General features: G+C 30.6%; 1 non-coding gene across 1 annotated transcript; it reads left to right on the top strand.

Annotated features, from left to right (window-relative positions):
- Positions 1-760: 760 nt before the first annotated feature.
- TRNAE-CUC (transfer RNA glutamic acid (anticodon CUC)) lies at positions 761-833 on the top strand. Its single transcript has one exon. It is a non-coding gene; the product is annotated as a tRNA-Glu (tRNA).
- Positions 834-5,880: the final 5,047 nt, after the last annotated feature.

Here is a 5,880-nt window from a genome sequence, read left to right as displayed (position 1 = left end):
ATAACAGATTTGTGGAATTTCGTTCTATTTGATTCTCATATAACAGATTTCAAATACAATTTCTCCTGTAAAGACATCTGATTAAAATCATGTGTAAGTGTTTCTGAAATTAGAAGTATCGAATGGTGGCATCGCGCGAAAAGGGGCGCAACCCTAGGCGGCAGATCTGCGAAGGTGGTTGGTGGCGGCGGATCTAGTGATGGTGGTCGGGGAAGGCGGTGGGAAGTGGAGTCCGTCGAAAATCGAGCAGCAGCAGTCGAGCCCAAACCCCACTGCTCCATCTTGGAGGCGGCGAATTTGCGGGGGGGGGGGGGAGGCAGCGGATCTGGTGGGGCGGTGGAGTTCGCCGGACATGGAGGAGGGGGAAGAGAATTTTTTTTTTTCTAAGTGTCAATTTTTCAGTCCAAATAGACGTCACGTCAGCTCGATATTACCATGTAGGTGACAAGTCAGCCCGGAGCTTCATCGGAGAAAAAAGTATGGAAAAATTGTTCAACCCTTTAAATTCAGAGAATTCCTGATAAAAAAAATCATGAAAAGTTTGGAAATTTGGGTATAGTCATGGTTTTTGGCGTAATTAACCCTTAATTAAACTAAAAGCAATAAATTATTTTGGACATAAATAAAAGTCCAGATTTATACATATTTATTGTCAAAAGACCAATTTAAATAAAAAGAAAATACTAGGAACCGATTTAAAATAATAAGAGAACATGGTAGTCGAACATTATATGGAAGCTGTAGTATGTTATTTCAACAATCCGTTGTAGTCTAGTTGGTTAGGATACTCGGCTCTCACCCGAGAGACCCGGGTTCAAGTCCCGGCAACGGAAATTTTTTATTTTTAGATGCGAACGAACCCAAGCTATACCTAGCCTTACAAAACTGCAACATGCCCACGAGCTTGAGAGATTGGTTAACATTCGAGATTACACCTTAAATATACAACTTTGTGTGTAAAATTTGTTGTTTTTTTTTTTTTTTAAATTTGGTCGATCCAAACATTTTACTTATATTTTATAAATTTGCCTTTTATATGCCCAAATAATACAAAACTTCATTTATTAAGATTTGAACATAAAATATTTTCCATCATATAAGTAAAAGTACAATTCTTTCATAAACACTCACCTCCCTTTTATTAATACGAGAGAACTTGAATTTGATTTCCATTACAACATTACTCTCTCCTCCATCAACTCAATATTCATATATCCCATTAAAAAAAACTCAATATTTATATAATTGTAGGTAGACTAAAATAAAAACACCTCTTATGATAAATAATAAAAAAAATCATTTTCAGCTCTTAGATCATCAAAATCTATAGTTGATTAATCACTTTGTTGTATGAATTTATGGTCCTGAGTTCGAATCTCATATAGCACAAATATTAATTTTCAAAATTCGGACATTTACACACCGAATCATACGTCTACATAAATTCATAAATTTTAGTTAATTCGTAATTTTAATTTTAATATCTCAACATATTTATAATTATACAATACATTTAATTGACATTTTTAAAATCGTGATCATAAAAAGTGTATGCACTCTTTGGGAACAAATGGAGTATTAATTTATAACTGAGGTAAGTTTGGGCCTATGTGACCCGGCTTGCTAGCACCAGTCCAGTCCAGGCCCATAGTCAAGACAAGCTTGGACCTGATCTGATCTATTTCTTCCAATTATTTGCCACAATATACTAAAATCAGCTATGAAAAAACTTGAATTTTATAAATGAATTATCAGTTGACTTCCAAAAGGGATTTCATCTACAGTTGATTAATTAAGCATCTATATTTTTTAGTGGTTGGTGGTGTTGGTTGATGATGGTGCAAGAAAAGGTCTAACCTTGAAGTCTAAGTAGACTTTTTTTAGAAATCCGAGAAAAAATTTCTTATTCTTTTAGCACAAAAAAAAAAAAAAAATCAGTTTTACTCAAAATACTAACTATTTTTCAACTTTGTTTAGGTCGTATGCTTTAATTTGTAATAAGAAATATAGTTATAGTCTTTAAGCATAAGTCAGTGACGAGATGTTGATTTGTTAAACATTTGAAAGGTCCAACGCAGCAATAATGTTAATAAGTAAACGTTGCATTATTTCTAAAAAAATGCGTTAAAAGTTGGATCCAAAAATAATACTCCATCAAGGAAAATTTCAAGGGCCTAATAGGATCACTACGACATGATGATAGAATGGAAAGAAAAATTTGCACTATGTGGACTCATATTGCATGTAGAGTGGAAACAGCCATACCTTCAATTTGACATGATAGAATTTATGGTCATCCACACCTTTCTAGCTTACCTAATATTTACCTTTTCATAGAGAATTCCTTTGCAGTTTTGCTTGTGGTAGTTGAAATTGTGGCTTCCTATTGGTTGGAATGCTTAATCTTTAAGTCTAAGAACTAGACGTTTTAGCCCGATTAACTCCTCTGCTCCATAATTTGTTATGTCGGACTGTTAATTCACTATTTTATGATTAATTATTAGAGTCCATATTAATTTCAACCATATTGGATTGAATATTATACTCCATGTGTCCCACTAAATATGACTATTTATTTTTTAGTGATATTATTAAAATGAACAACGATTAAAAGAATAACAGTAATAGAAAATGGTGGTGCCTACAACTTTTTGTGACACTTGAGTTTTCTTTTTTAAAATGAGTCATTTATAATGGGACAATCCAAAATGGTAAAAAGGTGGGACAGAGAAATTAACATTTTGTTGTCAATATTATCTAGGAACCAACCAACATTACATTGTTAGCCTTGAGAAGCTAAACTTTAACTCTCCATCGACAAATGTATATATTTAATCTTTATATCTTTCGTTCACGTTTTAATATTCTGTAGTTATGGAATAATGAATTTTGTGCAGTTGGTCTCGTTTCAAAAAGTGAATAGGTTATTAAATCCTGATTTAAGTTAAGGGGAAGATAGTTTCTATTTTCCAGGAAGCATGATCTCTCAACCAACATCCAAAGACTGGATGATTAGCAGTTTTCGAAGAGCATTGCAGTGGTTATAGGAAGCTTCCGGAAGTGGGAAGTCGAGGAAACTGACCACGACATGGCAGTCTATAGAAGTAGCAAAATGACTCTCTCATGCATATGTCTTGGAAGTGTGATTTCACCAAGTTAACATTCACTACAACCAATTCGTCATTTTTCTGCTGCAAATATGATACTGATTCTTCAAGTCTGGCTTTGAGGGAGGAGTCTAATATTTGATAAAAATATCATAATAAACCTTTAAAACTATATTATTATACCCTCTTCGTCTCACAAAAAATACGAGCATTTTGTCATTTTGGGACGTCTAACAAAAACATGAACATTTTTATTTTTGTACACTACCCACTACAATCATTTACTTTTTATCTCTATTTTTCATAAAGTGTGACCCCTTTTACACTCACAATACACTTTTATCTAACATTTCTTAAAATCTGTGTCACTTACAAATGTTCATATTTTTGTGAGACGGGGGGAGTATAATAAATCTCAATTAATATTTAATACTAAAAATTAGAATTTAAAATAATTATATATCATAATTTTAGATTAATTAACTCTAATAATTAATTATTGATACAAAAATTAGAAAATAAATATGAAAAACAATTATAAATCTTAATTATATTTGTAATCCCTACTTAACTATGTTAAAGTCACACTAAAACATATAATAAATTTAAATTAAAAATTAATTAAAAAAATTAAAGATAGGACCCAAAGTGAGACACCAAAAATGAATTAGAAGATATTGTTCACAAAAAAATAGTCAATTTTTGTTATTTTCGGACGTTCACAAAAATTAGTCTCCTTCTATTTTTAGAATTTTTTTATCATATGGTGGACCCCTTTTCTCTGCTCACAATACAATTAATTAGTATTATTAACGCTACTTTTTAAGTAAGATCTTTTATTCATTCACAATATTTATTTTTATTAAAACTCATGACGTTTTTTTTTTTTGAGCTATTTTTTATGGACGAATGTAGGAGTATTTGTTTAGCTCCAACAAAATTCCTATTTATGGGTACAAAACCTAATAACCATGTGCAAATTAGTACACTACATGCCATCACGCCCTTCGTGAGAAGGCATACTATGCATTTTGAAATATTAATTACCTATAATTTTTTAAATAGTTCCCTTTGACAGAAACCGAAGACACTATATTAATATACACAAATTATGAGAAGATACCATGTATTTTGAAATAATTAGCCCTTTGGGTACAAAACCCAAAGACCTTATATTAATATACACAAACCATCATTAATTAATAGTTTGACTCTCTTACCGAGTAGGTACCATGTATCTTGAAACATTAGCTATATTTTGAATAATTCTCAAAATATACAATTATATTTTATGTAATAAAAAATTACAATTGCTATTTTCGATATGTACTGAACGAATTCTCGTTCTTGTATAAAAAAAATGATTCCTTTTCTTCTTTTACCTTTTTTACCCATATAAAATAATACTGTGATTCATCGCTCAAAGTGCCGACAACTTTGTAGGTCGGTGTTCATATTCAAATACAAATTTGATCGTAATTTTGAAGTTTCACTGATTACACTTTGAATAATGCAGGTGAATGTAATAAACAAAGAAAATAATATATTCTGTGGGCCCAAGGGGCAAAACATTTACTATTATTATTCTTTTCTAGAAAACAAAGATTTAAAGTAAGATGGTGAGCGCCACTTGTTTGACGTCGATACCCCCAAACAAATGCTAACCACTTTACCAGAAATCTGATGAGTGAAAGTTGTGGATAAGCATGCTAGTCGACATCAATACCACGTAGCTTATATTTATCTGTAATGCCTTCGAAATTGGAAAATAAAATACCTACTTATATATTGAAAGATAAAATAAAAGATTAGCAAATTTTGCATTTGGAATAGTTGTAGGTGGGCCAACGTAAGCGATAGTGTCGGAACATTGATTGGTAGGCCCACAGTCTCGATTTGCCGCTTGTATATCATCCACTCTGCGACTTGCGACTTGCCCCAAGTTTTTGCCTATATACTTAATATTATCTTTAATTTCATTTTCGGAAACTTACGGATTGATTAATCACCGCCTTCAGATTTATTAAAAAAATATCATCAATTTAAGAATTGAGGAATAAATATTATTAATCTAAGACTGGAATCTATTATATATATTCCTATTTGTTTTTTGTTTTCTACTAATATGATTATTGGTGAATGATTGGTTTTAGTATAATCTTGAGATGTAGTATGATTTTTTCTCCCTTTCATATCCTAATAGTAGTAGCTTTTATTCTTTCAAATCCTAAATCAACATGCAAAAAATAAGATTCACTTTTATATAAGAGAAATATATTCGATTTAATCTGATAATGTGGCTCAACTAATTATTATTATTATTATTATTATTATTATTATTATTATTATTATTATTATTATTATTATTATTCAAGCTCGTTAAGTCAGATTTGAGTAAATTTTAACTTAGAAAGTCATTACTTGCAATAAATAAAAAAGTAAAAATTGGCAACTGATGAAGGCGAATGACTGACAACACATAGGATACGATGTCGTTTTGAATTTGAAGTGGATATATATATATATATATGTTAATTTACGAAAATTGTATGTTGAAATAAAATTGTCACCAAATCATATTACTATAATAAACTTATTTATTCATCTAAACATAAAAATGACATGGTTGATGGTTTGTGTCATCTCTAACTGTCAACAGTGCTTTCTAACATCGAAAATTACGTCATGATTAAAATTAACACTAGTTCATCTTATTAACCTCAAATAATATATTAATAATTTATTAAACTAAATTTATTTCAAAATTATATTA

The sequence above is a fragment of the Salvia miltiorrhiza genome, chromosome 2 (genome assembly GCF_028751815.1).
Source record: "Salvia miltiorrhiza cultivar Shanhuang (shh) chromosome 2, IMPLAD_Smil_shh, whole genome shotgun sequence".
Classification (NCBI taxonomy): domain Eukaryota; kingdom Viridiplantae; phylum Streptophyta; class Magnoliopsida; order Lamiales; family Lamiaceae; genus Salvia; species Salvia miltiorrhiza.
The sequence above is the reverse complement of the archived record's forward strand: the minus strand, read 5'-3'. Positions and strand labels throughout refer to the sequence as shown.